We start from the raw sequence: 17,276 nt of genomic DNA on the forward strand, positions 1-17,276 counted from the left end.
TTATCTAAAATGAAACACATGGGAGCCCCAGACAGAGAGCATAGGTTGTGAGTTTCCTGTTATATTTTCCCATTTCTTCATTTGTTTGTTCATTTCTTGAGTTAAAAAAGTCATGTTTTTTGATGTCAAGCAATAAAGAAACTCTTCTGAGTTTATTCAAAACTTGAAAACAATCAGACTTCAGTCTCCTACTACGCATATGTCTAGACTAGAATTCGCTGCCCTGTTGTAACTTGCATTTATTTGTTGTTTGCCAATTAACTAATAGAGTTAGTGAAGATATTTGCAGTTGTAAAAGCTAATCTAAACATTCCATGAAGATGTGTTGCAGGATTCAGACATTTGTGGTTTACCTTAGGTTGTGCACTGAGGTAACTCATGAGCATTTGCCTCATGGAACAAGCAACGGTGGAGCGCTTAGACTCTCATTTATAGGCTTGTTAACCAACTCTAGTTAACTGGAAATCAATTAAGTTGGGCCACACATCAAAACCCATGTAATAGCTATGACTTCCAACTTCAAATTGAATTAAAAAATTAGGTAGTATAAAGTCATTTAAATGGTCATCATGCAGAAGAATGGGAGCTATACGGAGATCTTAGCCCAGAAAGCATGTTTGAGGAATCTGTGGGCAGAGGGAAAATGACCTCTGGATGGCCTCCCTGGAAATAAAGTGGGAAGCAGTCAGCCTGGCTTCCTGAAAACCCAAGAAGAGGAATAGGATGCAACCTTTCCACAGTGAATAACAAATGCCTACCATAACCTAGTGGTTTGAGGAAACAGGTTAAAAATGGTATAATCCTTTCACAGAGAGAAAGTACTGGCTCTAGCCAACCCCTTCATTTAATGGGCAAGACTAGAAAAGGTACCAATGTCTTCAGTTAAAGGGGGACAAAAAAGTGATTTTTTTCTACAGTGAAGGTGATGAGCCATTGGACTGTTCTTTGGATTGGTCATTGAAGATAATTGTGAGGGTAATACACGATGAGCACACTTAGGGAGGATACAGCTTGATTACAAAATGAGATCTACTTATGCCATTGACATCAATCAAATATTTCAGAGTAAAAATAACAGCCAAACATGGCTGGTACAAATAGTATTGAAATAAAATGGATAATAACGTACATACTGCTCAAATAAATGCTTATATTTCAATAAATTGAGCATCCTCAGCCATTTATTTTCATTCTATAGAAAACATTAGAGGATGAGATGTTAAGAAAGACATACAATGAATGGTTTTCACAGGTTCTTAAATGCCAAAGGGAAGTGGAAATATTTGATAACTACAGCCATTGCTTTTGGAATCAAACAGTCCCTTCCTCCACTGTAAACAGTCATTATTATATAACAAGTCACAGGATGATTTATAAGATTAAAAAAAAAGGGAGGAAGAAAAGTGCTTTTCTTACCTGATGAGATTTCAAAAGTCCCATGCCAAAATCAGCTCAAAGGCAAAATTCAATTTTATGCCTCAAGAATATAAGTTCTGGAAGAGTAAATGGGTGATGTGGGAGGAGAAGCATCTGGGGGTATACTGAGGAACTGAAAATGGCCAGTAGGACTATGGGTAATGGGAGTTATGCAAGTCAACAGGATGATATTAGGATAATCTCTCCCCTCCTGCATTAATACCCTGACTTTCCCCCAGCCACTCTGATGTGATCTTACTGGTTGGGGGGGTGGGGTGGGGGGCTATAATCTGCCCCTGAGGTACTTGTGTCCCATAATGATGAAGGGGTAGCTCCAACCCAAAGGCACGTTTTGGCCAAGGAGGGAGCTTGGGGTGCAGGGACCTTCTCTTTCTTTTGCACTCTCCAACCCTGAATTGGCCACCATTGATCACCACCCGTGACCTAGGGGCTTCTGCTGGCTCTTACAAACTCAGGACAACTTCAGATTTTCCTCTTCCTTTTCCCTCTGACAGCAACAGGAGGAATGAAAAGTTTTGCTTTCTTGAGGAAAGTGAGAAATGTCACCAGCTGGGAGAGGAGCATAGCCACTCTGGGCAAACAGCTGCCCTAGGCAACTGCCTACTCTCTACTCCTTCATCTCGATCTTGTGCTGTACCCCTGCTTTCTCAGAAATAATTACTCAAAGACAGAGCTAAAATCAATTAGCTGATCAAGGGAGTGACCTGTGTGGAAATTCAGTGATGTATCTGAACTTAGACTATGTCAATAAAAGCTTCAGTCATAGTATAAGTTGAGCCAAGAGTGAGGTACGTTTTCCCATAACTTCATGTGTAGCCAATTCCTTAGAATTGAACAGCCATGTTCAGCCCACTTTAGGGCGTAGTCTTTTCCATCCTGACTACATATTTCTATGGTAACTACTCTTACCAGACATGTCTGCATATATATGTGTATGTAAATAAATAATAGATAAGGTGCTAGTAAATGGTGCTAAAAATGTACCAGTTCCTTGGTTTTGTCACACGCATCTCTCATTGCATACTGCCAATGTTTTTCTCTGCAATTCTGTAGAGTCTGCATTTAACAGAGGCTCAGAGTAAAAGAGATTTTTTGACTTGAAATCTTTGTTGTGGTTTACCAGAAGCAGAGCGTCACTTCACCAGACTGGTAAGGAACATTCCACTCCCTGTTGCGATGCCAACAGGGAAAACTGGAGCTTCTCCTATGCCTAATGGACAAACCAGGCAGTGGCTGCAAATCTGGACAGAGAAAGCAAGTCAGTCAAAGTGGTCATGCTGTGTATAGCAATAAGGAAGATCTGCTTCCTAATTTGTCAGCTTTTCAAACTAGTATGTGAAATAAAGCAGTTTTTCTGTCTTTAATAATAATTAAAAAATCATCAGGAGAAAAAGCTATTTTCTTCTATATTTCCATATCGTTTCATCCCAGGAATCCCCTTTCTCACTGGATGAGGTGGGAGTTGAGTGGTGGAGCCAAGACATGTTTGACTGCATGGAATTCTTTTTTAATTTCTTGGATAATTTTTAAACTTTCTTTGCTTTTCTTGCTTCACATTTTCCAAAGCATAATGGTCTGAGAAGTAACAGGCTCTGTCACGCCTTTAAGAGGCTAGAAACTTTTCCCTTGACTAAGAACTCCATACCTTAAAGAATGGTTCTTAATGAATGAAATCCAAAATTCACTCAGTTATATAATGTCCAGCTTAGGCAGAATTTAGCTTACACCTGACAGTGGGAGTCCAGTCCCATCCATTGCTGCCCACCTAATCCATTCACATTGCTGAGAAACTGGAGATACTTTTAAGTTGCAGCAGAAAACTTGGCTTCCTTAATTTCTGTTGCTACTTTTGCCCTGAGGTCCCTTCCTCTTGGCTGAGCTAAATGCACAAGTAACTGTTTTCTGCCTAGGGCCATTTATAATTCACAAAGAAGGTGCTCCTCTGCCTCGTTCCCCCGAGGGACATCCTCTGAGCCATGCTCCTAGAACACTCCACCTTGCTGAACTCAGGAAAAGATATTGCAGTTTTGGCCATTTTAATAAAAACACCTCACACCCACAGATACAGAGTGAAAGAGGGATCACGGTTGTGTATATGCTAATGGTCAGAAAACATAGAGGAAGGGAAAGACCTCGGTTTCAGTTTTTCTTAGTGCAGTAATTCTCTAGAACTAAATGCACAAACAATGTTAGAGACGGAGACGAGGGAGTCTCCCCTTTTCAGCTGAATTTCTTAGCAATTAAGCAGCAGAAGCAGGCTCCTTCCTGCTTGACTCCTTCTGGCACCATGCCTTTTGCATTTCTGGGTGCACACCAGTTTCAGCAGGAGCGCTGGAAGGAGTCCCCACTCCAACTGTTCCATAACCTGGCTGATAAGATATCTGGGGCTGGGGACGTGGGAGGTGTGAGTCAGACTCCCTTGCAGGCTGGGGAACAGACTGAACCCCGCTCTTCCACTTTCACAGGACGATCACGCAGCAGGTGGATCCTGTCATCATGTGCTGTGGCTGCGATACCATGGCAGCAGGGGCTGAGATTGGCGGAGGCTGCCAGGGGATGGCACCCGCAGACTAGGGACACCCAGGTTGCACCTCCCCAGCGCTTCTGGGCAGCTCAGCTTGGCCAAGGCGACACTGCCTCTGGGTGTACACGGTAGCAGAACTTAGAGATTTAAAGCACATCTTCAGTGCCTACAGCCTCTCAGGTGATGAAACAAGTTTGGTGAATTTTGTTTTGGCTCATTGACTTCTACATAGGCATCTAAATTCTGCATAAGTTGCATTTTAGGTGGCTTGTTGTTTTCTTTGGATTTTGTCCTCAGCTGTGAGCAGGAGCACAGCTTTGTGCTGGCATGTGCTGTAGTAGGACAATGTCACCCATTGACTAAATCCCAGAAATCCACTCCCTGTTGCTTCCTCTTCTCTTCCAGCTTTTAAACCTCATGACAGCGATTACAAAACTCTACCTACCATTCTGTAACTGCTCTCCCTTGCAACCAAGTCCGTGAAGTCAACTTCCCAGTTGTTTGATCCAGTTTAAATCCACATCTGCCAAAATCATTCTCTCACTGGTAAAAAACTCAACTTTTTGTTCAGCTTCTCCACTCTTCCAATAATCATATATATAGAGGTTCATTATGGAGTATATGTTTCCTTTAGTAATAAACCCAGTAAAAGCATTACTTTTCTCTTTGAGGTGGTACCATCCATCCCAGAACCCGCTACTGACCTGAGAGTAGCCAAGCTAGAGAACCGGAGGGATCTCCTTGCTTCAAGGTTCGATTCAGGCATGACACAAGCTACACAACCTGGGCTTGTCTGATAACAGTCTGCACTTGTTTAATGATGGTTCCTTCCTGCTGTTGAGGATCTCTGCAAGCTTTCTCTAACCTAATTAATTTTCACTCCTATTTGCTTTCATGGTTGACCTTTTCTATCAAATCTTAAAGAACAGATGAACTGTCTGCGCAACTGAGGTTGTTCACTATTATCTCCTATAGCTGTGCTCCTTTCCTCTTCCCCAGGGAAGCAAAACCATTGAAGCAAGCTGTTTAAGATATCTGCAAGGGAAACTGTGTATCCTTATTTTCCAATGTAAATACTCCGGCACACAACATAGGCCAATTAAAGCCCCGTTTTCATGGATATTTTATATGCAGTATTTGTATAAATGCACACAGGCTATAAGCCGCTGCTTATTTTAGATATAAATGCTACACTGTAATGATCACTTATCATCACTAGTCAAAAATAATTCTAAACAGACTCACATTTTGTTTGCTAGGAGAGACATTGCTGACCAAGAGAAGAGCGAACAGAGGGCTCTGCCCCTTGGGAAATGGTAAATTGAGGCATTTAATTCAAGCAGAAGCTATTTTTGTTGTTGTTTCTGCACAAGTCCTGCAATCTATGAAACAAATGGGAAAAATTACAAGATCAAGAGGATTTTAATGGATTTAAAATTAAGACAATTATTATGGTATCAGTTACCATTTGCAAATAAATGCAGTAAAATGATATAGCAGTGGTTCACCCCAGTAAACTGTTTTTGGCATGGGAATCTTCAGCAGGGGTGCTAAAGAGTTAGAGGAACTGTGACAAAAGGGTCTAAAGAAAATGGAAGAACTGTGATGGAAGGGTACAGAAAGCACTGGCGGTCTCTACTCTTAACCTTCCTCAGCTCTAACTATACTATTTTCTTACAAGAACTTTTTATCCCTCAGTGTACTTTTCTGGGGACTAGCTTTTAAAATTTGGTACAACCAAACTATGGCAGCCTTTGAGTGGCTGTTTTACAGTTTAGATTGGTCTTTTACCTTGCCAGTAAATACAGTAATTGCTTGTTATGATTTCTGTTTGTTCTTTGTGAATATAATCATATGTTTTTACAGATAGTTACAGATTTATATATAGTCTAAATGACTTAATTAAGAAAAGTAACTTCCTCTGCCCCAAATATCTCAGTACTGAAAGATTTATTCATGGAAGTCAGCAACATAAAATCATATTAGTAGACACTTGACCATGCCTGAGAGATTAAAAGTTACACACACACACACATATATGTGTGTGTGTATATTCTGAAGAATGATTGGAGATTTGAAATTATATCCTTGTATGACTCTATCATGATTAGGGGGAAACCAGCTTCATTTAACAGTGGGCAGGACAGGACGACCGTTTTATCCAGCCGAAAGAAGATTGTAGATAAATTACATCTCCCTGAATTTGATCAGGACAAGGAGCATGTTTCATCTTGTAAAAGGCTCTGTAGTATCTTTAACAACCACAGAAATTAAGACTGTATCCATATATTTCATATATAGCCTCATCTCTACCAAGGAACAAGCATTCAAAACCAGCCTACAGGGAAGAGGAATATCTACAGATTAATATCCCTGTAGTATTTTCCTTAGAGGCTATAGCTATGTGAGGAGCACCAGTACACTAATCCAACAAAGAACTCAGCATGTACCAACAAACTCTGTGTCATTATAGTAAAATAAGTCCTTAAAAGAGAAATAAGCTATTCCAATAAAAGTGCAATTTTGTGAGGATTTCTGCTGGCACAGTAACGTCGGACAGGGATCCCAGCTCTTCACACCCATAACCAATGTAGCAAAGCTGGCAGAAGCCTATAGTGCAGCTCTGGCCTTGGATGCAGAACAAGACCAAGAATAGCACTGGGTGGTTCGTTGTGTGCAATACTGGAAAAAAAAAAGTATTTAAATTCAATGCTTTCCAAAAGTAGCTAAAACCAGGAGGTTATAAATTATTAACCTGAAAGGTAGAAGGTTTAGAAGACTGCCATTTGTGTGTCCTGGAATAGTTTCTGCTACCTTTTTGGTAAGGAGCAGAACCTTTCATTTAGTTATTGCTTTTCAGCTGAATTTGCAGCAGCTGCAGTTTATCTAATCCTTGCAGCACATTTTCCCTCCAGAAAAAGAAAAAAGTAAACTATTTTTGCCTCATTATTTAACTTTGTGTTGTTGCAAATGTTACAAAGATTTTCAATACTTTTTAGGCTGATTCCATTAACTCTCTACTTGCCATGTCCTATCACTGTCTTGCAAGATTGTTTCCTATCTGAGAAGAGAAAGGGAAGAAAAAGCAGTAATCTGTGGTTACAAACATCCACGACTAAGAAGCAGAAGCTACCTAATACTATTATTAGTGCTCTATTTTCTTCCTCTGGAATCCATTATGTCCATGGTGTTTAAAAAAAGAAAAATACATTTGATGTAGAGATGTATCTGCTATAATTTACCTGCTATTACCTAAAATACATTTCTTTTGTTTTAAAAACATAGGCTTTTAGTTCCATAGTTGATTTATGGGCTACTGATTTATGTATGTTACTTAGGAAGAGAGAAAATGCAAATAGAAAAAAGATGGATACTGATGATAGGGAAAAACAAAGTGAAATTGTGAAGAGTATCCGAACTTGCATATGTTTCACCTAAACTCCTGCTTGCGATGTGGGCAACTCGAGGATGAGAAACTGCAGGAAGCAGGCAGGGTAGAACTGTTACAGCTCCGTACCTGCCATGCTGGCCCTAGAAAAGTGCGTGTCTGTATATTTATGAATATGTATGAATGAAGGAAAGTGTGCGTGTAAGCTTTATGACAAAGGGTATATGATTTATTTTTATATATGCATATTGTGTATTAGAACAGTCAGATCTGCATTATAGAAATAATAGATAATATCAATGACTTCTGGTACTGCACAGATGAAATTATGACAGCTTCAGGGGTATAAAAAATAGAAGATTCTATTGCGTTTAATATGGAACTAAGTAATGTAATCAGTGGAATATTCTTTCTGTTCTGTAATTTAATATTACTTGCTATTGATTTGCCTTCATACTCAACTTTTTAAATTGCTAATTTTATATTCAAAATGAACCATACTGTTGATGATCCAAGCTATTTTCTAAAGTATTAGAAGTAAAAGTACCAAATGGGAGAAATAAGGGTATACAGCATATTTGAGGAAATACAGATCGAGGTTCCACTGTTGGTACACATATGTATATCTGTCTTTATCAGCACATCCTATTTGGGCTATCTTCCCACAAACAGCTTAGGTGTTAGTCTCACCGAGGCAGTATATCTTTCCCTTCCTCTGTTTATTTTTGGCAACTACCATAGAGGATATTTGTTTTTGTAATACCATAATGATGAAATAGATTTACTGGTTGCAGTCACAAGAATGCTAAGCAGGTATTTATTTGTTCAATATCTGCAGCTTTGTTATAAAAAATCATAACTGTCTTGGACAAATTGCTAGGAAAAATCTGGATATTTGGGTTTATGGTTATAGGATTTTTTTATAGCACCTGACAGGTGTGGGAGATAGTGTGGGTACTCACAGCCACAACATGATCCATGGAGAACCTGTTCCTGGCTCTGATGGTTCAAGCACCGCGGGCTTTGTGGCACAATCAAGATACCGACAGCAGTGTGTGCTAAGAGCTTGTAGGACAGGCTGGCTTCACACTCTGGAAGATGTTTTCCATGTGGGTTGCCTTCAGTGGGAAGTGTATATGTTAGTCAAGCTGGCTAAATACCAGAGGAAACAAATCACTTGGTAATTTCTACTTTTCAGCACCTAAGATGGAACCATGCCCCAAATCTGGGGTTTAGCTTGATGGTGCCTTGCTTCTATCAGGATATAATATCAGGAGGGTTTTTTGGGCATTACCTTTCTTAATGGAAAAATACACCTTTCACAGAATCACAGAATCACTGAGGTTGGAAGGGACCTCTGCAGATCATCTAGTCCAACCCCCCTGCTCAAGCAGGGTCACCTAGAGCACATTGCACAGGATTGCAACCAGGCGGCTTTTGAATATCTCCAGAGAAGGAGACTCCACCACCTCTCGGGGCAACCTGTGCCAGTGCTCTGTCACCCTCACAGTGAAAAAGTTTTTCCTCATGTTCAGATGGAAGCGTCTGTGTTTCAGTTTGTGCCCATTGCCTCGCGTCCTGTCGCTCGGCACCACTGAAAAGAGTCTGGCCCCATCCTCTTGACACCCTCCCTTCAGATACTTGTACACATTGATAAGATCCCCTCTCAGCCTTCTCTTCTCCAGGCTAAACAGGCCCAGCTCTCTCAGCCTTTCCTCACAAGACAGATGCTCCAGTCCCCTAATCATCTTTGTGGCCCTTCGCTGGACTTGCTCCAGTAGTGCCACATCCCTCTTGTACTGGGGAGCCCAGAACTGGACGCAGTACTCCAGATGTGGCCTCACCGGGGCTGAGTAGAGGGGGAGCATCACCTCCCTCGACCTGCTGGCAACACTCTTCCTGATGCACCCCAGGATACCATTGGCCTTCTTGGCCACAAGGGCACATTGCTGCCTCATGCTTAACTTGGTGTCCACCAGCACTCCCAGGTCCTTCTCCGCAGAGCTGCTTTCCAGCAGGTCAACCCCCAACCTGTACTGCTGCATGGGGTTATTCCTCCCCAGGTGCAGGACCCTGCACTTGCCTTTGTTGAACTTCTTGAGGTTCCTCTCCGCCCACCTCTCCAGCCTGTCCAGGTCTCTCTGAATGGCAGCACAGCCCTCTGGCGTATCGGCCACTCCTCCCAGTTTTGTATCATCAGCAAACTTGCTGAGTGTGCACTCTGTGCCTTCATCCAGGTCATTGATGAAGAAGTTGAACAAGACTGGACCCAGTACTGACCCCTGGGGGACACCGCTAGCTACAGGCCTCCAACTAGACTCTGTGCCACTGATCACAACTCTGAGCTCTGCCATTCAGCCAGTTCTCAATCCACCTCACTGTCCACTCATCTAACCCACACTTCCTGAGCTTGTCTATGAGGATGCTATGGGAGACAGTGTCAAAAGCCTTGCTGAAGTCTAGGGAGACAACATCCACTGCTCTCCCCTCATCTACCCAGCCAGTCATTCCATCATAGAAGGCTATCAGATTGGTTAGGCATGATTTCCCCTTGGTGAAGCCATGCTGACTACTCCTGATCACCTTCTTTTCCTCCACATGCGTGGAGATGGCTTCCAGGATGAGCTGCTCCATCACCTTTCCAGGGATGGAGGTGAGGCTGACTGGCCTGTAGTTTCCTGGGTCCTCCTTCTTGCCCTTTCTGAAGACTGGGGTGACATTGGCTTTCTTCCAGTCCTCGGGCACCTCTCCTGTTCTCCATGACCTTTCAAAGATGATGGAGAGTGGCTTAGCAATAACATCCACCAGCTCCCTCAGCACTCGTGGGTGCATCCCATCAGGGCCCATGGATTTGTGGGTGTCAGGTTTGCTTAAAGGATCTCTAACCCACTCCTCCTCCACCAAGGGAAAGTCTTCCTCTCTCCAGACTTTCTCTCTTGCCTCCAGGGTCTGGGGCTCCTGAGGGAGCACCTTTGATATGGCAAAGACAAAAAAAAAACAAAAAACAAAAAACAAAAAACCCCCACTGCATTCCCAGATCACCGCTGATAACCACTTTTTCTCTATGAGCCCAGACTCACCCTATCTGATGCCAGGCACTTAATGAAAGTGCTTACATTAGGCTCTTTCTGTACAGAAAGAAATATCCTCTTACTGACTGTAGGGAGACCTAGAGCAACAGAGGTCCTGATCTGGGCTCCTCAAGGAAAGCTCTTGAAGTTAAGGGGGTTGAAAGCAGGTCGGTGTCCCAAGGCCATCCTGTGTAGCAGGTCAGACTCACTCAAATGCAGACTCTGAGGGTTGGCTTTATTTCTTCTTCCCTGAACTGAATAGGCTTATCCTGCAAGCAGAGTTTACAAATCAATCCAAAGCATAAGAGTCAAAGAGATGCAAGAAAAGAACAGCATGCTGCTCCATCTGCTTTGCTTGCAGTGCTACCACACTTTTTTTTTCCTCTCTGCATGGAGTCTAACAAGCCCAAGAGCTACTAGCTACTGCTCAAACTCAGACGAGCTGTTTTCATCTGTCACCTTCTGCTTGTCTGCAGCTCAAGTGCTAAATCTCCCTTCTTGACTTGCCTGTAATAATTAGTAATGATGTAGAAACATAATCAGCCTTGGCTTCTACGAGCTAATTGCCAACATCGTCCACCTTGCTTTCCTCCAAAGAAACAAAAACAGTGTGGACAGGGCAAGCCTAGAAACAAAGGCTAACGTAAGAAATAGGACTTAGATGCCTTTTTTTGCTTCCACTCCATTGTTTTTATCACTGCCTCAATGCTGGATGTGATATTTCTTCCTGCAAATTACAGGGGACCCTGCTGTACGTGTGATGCCTTATGGGTTTGTACCACATCAAATGGATAATTTTCTTTTTTTGTTTCTACTCTTTCACAGAGCATTTTTGTTGCTGTTTTTGTTTTCTTTAACCTTGCCACTAGATGCAGTATTGATGAGGGAGAAGCAGACAAACATCTCCAGCTGCTATAGCCATGAAATAAGCTTTATTTTCCAGCTTATTAACTCTGACCTGAAGGGCACTTGTTGCGGTTACATTTTTTTAAGGTAATATGCTCTCTCTGTAAAGTATTTAAACTCTAGTTTCTTTCTGCTTCTTCCCTTGAATAGTCCTTTTGATTTGATTAAGACTCTACTAACAAAATACGTTCCTTTTATATTTATAAAAGAACTACATAATCAAAACCGAAACATTTTACAGAATCGCAGCATTTTTGCCAAAAAAAAAAAAGGCTTTGCTTCAGATTGGTGACTTGAGCCTGAATCTATCCCACAAGTTCTCTAACCATGGAAATGGCTGTCTCTCCCTTATTTTTAGGTGAATATTGTCGAAGAATCTTAGCTTCATCCCCCTGAAGAACTGAAAAATATTCTGCAGCATGAGTTTGAAGGGGAAATTCTTCTCTTCCTCCAAATTTATATTCATAACATAAGAGACAATGAGAGCTCTGGAGTGTTTATATCAGATCAACACAGTGGATATGTTTTTCAAGAACCTTTCTAAATTATACCTGCAAATTCACAGGAATGTTATTATTATTTACCTAGCTAAGAGAGGTGTAGAGTCTCAACTGAAAAGAGAGACTCCCCTGCATTAAGCGCTATGCAAATAAGTAATGAAACATGGCTCTTACTCATAATGCTTATGGTATATATGGCAGATGAGAGATGATGGACAATTAAAGGCAAATGTGAACAAAAGTGAAGGGATACCAATCAGCATTAGATATACAGTAGATTTAAAAAGTGAAAGGAATAAATCTTATCCTTTATCTTATCTTAACTTTGAGATATAGTATAATGCAGGTCTTATGTTTCCTTCAGTTTACCAGTTCATACTGTGTGGTTGCTGTCAGTTAGCAATTAACATAGGCAAATCTCACTTTATGTTTATCCTGAGGGAAGCAGATTTTTTTCAAAAGTGTCTTTGCTTCAGAAGTAAGAGAAGTTTACTTTTTTTTTTTAGACTGTCCTTGTGAATTCCATATTTGAATAATCTGGGTTTTAATGGTTATTTGTTTTATTGTTTGTAATGTTAATATCAGGCAGCAGATATTATGTGTACTATTGCCTGTGATCTCCAAGTGACAGGGTTGAACAATCACATTTACATTAGCAAATGATCCCATCTTGCAGTCATGTAAGCATGTGTTTGGCTTTCCATCATTTCTTCAATGGGCAAGTCGCATGGAGAAGTATCTGCTGTGTCAGTGACTCAAGATTGTTTTCTTCAGACAATGAAGGACAGTTGCCCAGCAGAATTTTTATGTTGCTGTGGTATCATAATCTATTGCCATTTTACTAGTGTTTACTTTCAATACGTAGCTTGCTGGCAAGGAACTAATTTAAAACAGGAATTTAAACATAAGTATAGATTGCATCTACTCCAACAACTTTATCTCCAACAATAAATATATACAAATTTTAAAATTCATCACTCTGTAATTTCCAGCTAGTGCTTAAAGTAATTACACATTCTGTGGTGATAACACATTCAAGGTTTGTTGTTTTTTTATGATACCACAAGCTGGCGAGACACCTAGATCAGGCATGTTAATGCTAATTGGCAGATAAAGCATAAATCTGAGGGAGTCTGGATTCCTGCCTTTTTGCCAGTTTTTTGTTGATTGAAAGCTGAATTCTTTTTATCCTAGCTTTTACTATTCAAAAATGCCAGGCAATTCACTGCTGTCTTTCTTCTGTGCATTTTAATCCATCAGCTCTGTTATTCGTTTAACGCCTTGTTGTTTGCTTTTAATCCAGTAGACTAAATCAGCTTTCTTTTTAACTGCCTTTTAAAATCAATCATACAGGACTTCCTAATGTGAAAAACAATTGGTTCTGATGACATAGTTATAACGCTGATGAGGTTTTTGTTTGTTGTTTGTTTATGGAAGTGCATGACCTAGTGATAATAGTAGTGATATACTTTGTTTGAAATATGATTGTTTACCAGCTTGTCAGGTGAATATACATGGTTCCTACCCCTATAGTTCTTATACTAAAGATTTCAAGTTTCTGGAAATTCATCTCCCTTCCTATTCTATATAGTGTGACTCCTATTCCAAGACTTGATCTCTAAATATCCCTTGGATCCTAGGTGAATTTATTCATCCTGTATTTTTTGTCATTTTAATTTTTATTTTACAAGTGAATATAATTTTAATGCAAAGGAAGGACACCAGGGCCTGCTCTGAGCTGTGCATGGTGTGCAACTTTTTGAGAAGAGTTCAGTAACTTATCATAGACAGAAAAGGTTGGAATTTTCTTTCTGAAGCCAAGCTTTTGTGAAGTGAGCCCTAACCCTTATGAAAAATACGTATATAGGATATATATATATATATATATATAATAGGCTATAACTGAAGGACTAGTGATCTAGCATCTGACCACATGCTGGTGAATGTAGAAGCACAATATCATGAAAGAGTAGCAATTGATCATAGCAGACAAAATGACATGAATGTTATAGATAATGGTAAGCTATCAAGACAGCACTTTAAAGAGTTACTGCCTGCAGATGGAAGAAGAGATCCATTGGTGGCTCTTGAAAATAATGATCTGGATCCAATACATAGCTCAGGAAATTCCTCCTGGATGATTCTTAGAAACCAGGAGAATACACTGGGGAAATAACACTCCATATTTGTTTTATTTCTTATATTTATAAGCATCCATGGAGGGCTACTGTTGGACAGAGAAAAGTGAGCAAGGTGGACTTCTTAGCTGACCAGTGTGGCTGCTGTTATGCTTGTGACCTGTCAGTAGAGGTGCAGTAACTGGCTTTGTATGCTTTTCCCTTGTCACTAAAAAAAAAAGAAAAAAAAAAAGGAAAGAGTAAGTCACCTTCAAAGGAGGTAGCAACTGAGTGAGCTATCATATCTATTATTAGTTGAACTCAATCAGCTTGTGATTTTCTGACCAAACTGACACTCATCATAGCACATAAAGGGCATTATACTCTATTCAGAGCAGCTGCCTTTGGTGTATTTGTTTTTCTTTTCTAAGGTAGTATCTCCTACTAGCAGAGTCAGCATGAAATAGCAGCTGTTGGCTACTGAATTTTTGCCTCAGTTACTATATAATGTGATACAAAAGTAAACTGAAAAAAGGTTAAAAGTTGCTCATAGACCTAATGTATGCTAATTGTACAGTATACAGACTTGAACAATGTTGTTTGAAGCTGCTTTATCTTAACTCCTACAGTTTATTGATAATTTATCATATGCTATTTTCAGTGGGTTTTAAGATTCTTTGTGATCCAGATGTGGCTACATCAGACAGCTCTACATTTAAGTCTTGACTTGCAGAACTGTGGCTGCCAGTAGACAAATAACCTATCCAGTGTTCAGGAGAAATCAAATCTTTCAGGAGGTGTGAAAGCACCTGTCAGAATCCCCAGGCTTTTGGTGGCTGCGCAGGAGCCTCCTTGTCGTGGTGCAGGCCAAGCGCTGCAGACAGCCCAGGTCTTCTGTGACACAGAAACCCTACATGTGTCTGCATTGTACAGCTATTGCTATTCAATGAACTGAACACTGTATACCACTTATACATAAATGTATCCATCTCCTTTGCCTATCCAAACAAAATTCCTAAGGTATGTTCTTTCAGTAAAGCATCTTGCCTGAAATGTTGCTTTTTCTAACGTGTAGGGGAGTCATGACCTGTCATGTGCCAGTGATCCCTTTCAGTGCCGTGATCCATGCCATGGGATATGGTCTTGGTTAGGCTGTCTGTGCTCTCCCAGGGGCTCCTGTGAGCTGGGGACTGTGCTGGCAGCATTTTGTCAGCTGCAGTGTAGCACACCGTCCTCTCTTTTGGTCTATGATCTTATATACAAGACAAAGACCATAGCTTTGTGCTACGTAATTGTGTTGGTTACAGATAAACCTGGATTTCATGCAAGGCAGGAATCAGTTGTATGAGCCTCAGCTCACTGCAGACAAAACTATGTTGCAATGAATGTAAATGAAATTTTTAAAAAAGTCTCATTTTGTCAGGATTTTGGATATACCAATGACATTTGGGTTCCAATATTTTCAAGAAATAAACTTTCCTTTCAGCTGAATTTTGTTCCCCAGTAGTCTTTTATTTCTCTGGGAGATGAAACAGCATTTGGTTACAACTAGGCAGACTTCCTGATTCAAAGTTTTCTGGCATCTGTTTGCTTAATTAGAGATTTTAACACAAACATCCTTCCCCTAACACTTTATTTATGGAACTGATAAGCACAGGTTCAATAAAATATTTTTACTGGTACAGTATTTTATTCACTATCTGTTGTTCTGCAGCCATCACCATTTTGTCAGTTTTAGTTTCGCTGCATTGGATGGACTTATCCTTTCCCTCAGCTTGCTGGGGCTTTTCTGTGTGTGTTCCTAAATAATGCCTAGTGCTCTATTCTCTAGAAAGCATAGTATTTAAGCCACATGTAGAGTAGGGTTAACTCACTGGAAAGGAGTAGGAACTGGTTAGCTTACCATTACCTACTGTACATGGGAGTCATCAAATTTTAATGACCATAGTAAAAGTCTTGAAACAAGAATTTTGTGTTTCTTATGGGACTGGGCCATATCCTGAGCCAGAGTTAAAAGTGAGATTTGCTCATGCAGTGACACAGGATCACTGAATTGCAGTGCTGGAAAGGCTTACAAGGGATTGTCTAATCTATCCCTTCTAACCTGGACAGATCCAAATAGGCTTCACTGGATGGATGTCTTGAGTAACAGAGCCTACCATGGGCTATGATGTGCTCTTACTCTCCTTTTGCAAACTGTGCTTATATAAGATAATTCAACTGTTTTGTTGTCAAACACGAAACTTCAGATTTTCTGGGACTCGTCTTCCTCTAGATGCTGAGGCAAAACGTCCTCATTCTTGAAGAGATGGTCCAAGCTCCTTCTTGCATTTCAGTCTGTGTACTACTCTGGAGAAACAGCCATGTCTATGCGAGTGAAGACAAAAAACAAGGTTAGCCTCCTGTGCTGACAGCGAAGAAGCAAAGTCCATTAGCATGTGGACTTGTAGCAATGATAGGTTCTGCACTGAGAGCTATCATGCCAACTTGTGCAGTATAAAATCCTTGATGATAAATAGTTTCTGCGATCCACAATAACTAAGCATGGGGAACCCTTTCTCCAAGTAAAGCATACATATCATTTAGGTTCTGTAGGAGCCATGTATTGTCTGACCATATGCAGAAATGGTTAGAAATATTATTAATAAAAACCCTTCCTCAGAAGACTCCAAAGCACTTTGTAGAGGTGGCCAATGCCATTATCAGGTAGTGCCTTAGGAATCCTTTGCATGTGGGGAGATTCAGGCAGTGCTGGTACAAATTAAATCAGTGGAGACTTGACTTTTAGCTGGGTCCAGAAAACAGAAGTACAAGGTGAACATAAATATCAACATTTAGAACAGTAATATTTGGGGAATGAAACCTGTGAACCTAGAAGTGGTGCCGTGCACCTTTTGCAGGACAGGATTTGACAATGTTTGCAACTGAAGCAAGAGTTTGTTTTATCAAGGGGAAGAAACTAACATGATTGCTGTTCAATGGAAATCAGAAACTGATGTTACAGTATTGATTGAAAAACTGCACTGGCAAATAAATGGACATTGTCTCCCAGATGATTATTTTCCTTCTGCTGTGGTAGACAGCTCCATTTTTTCTAATTGCTAGTTCAAACAGATGAGAGTTTTCAGGTATTCGCAATGAATCTGTTTTCACCAAAAGCCACTGTTTCATGGTGATCTGTGTATAACAGAGAACAGTGGCATATTAATGAGTTAATTTTACATGCTTTCAGTATATACTACTGAGCTGCATTTGTTCTACTACCACATGGGCATTAGACATGAAAGGATTCTTTAGGGCTTAACTGATATACTGATGATATTTTTCAGAAAG

The sequence above is a fragment of the Apteryx mantelli genome, chromosome 2 (genome assembly GCF_036417845.1).
Source record: "Apteryx mantelli isolate bAptMan1 chromosome 2, bAptMan1.hap1, whole genome shotgun sequence".
NCBI classification, from domain to species: domain Eukaryota; kingdom Metazoa; phylum Chordata; class Aves; order Apterygiformes; family Apterygidae; genus Apteryx; species Apteryx mantelli.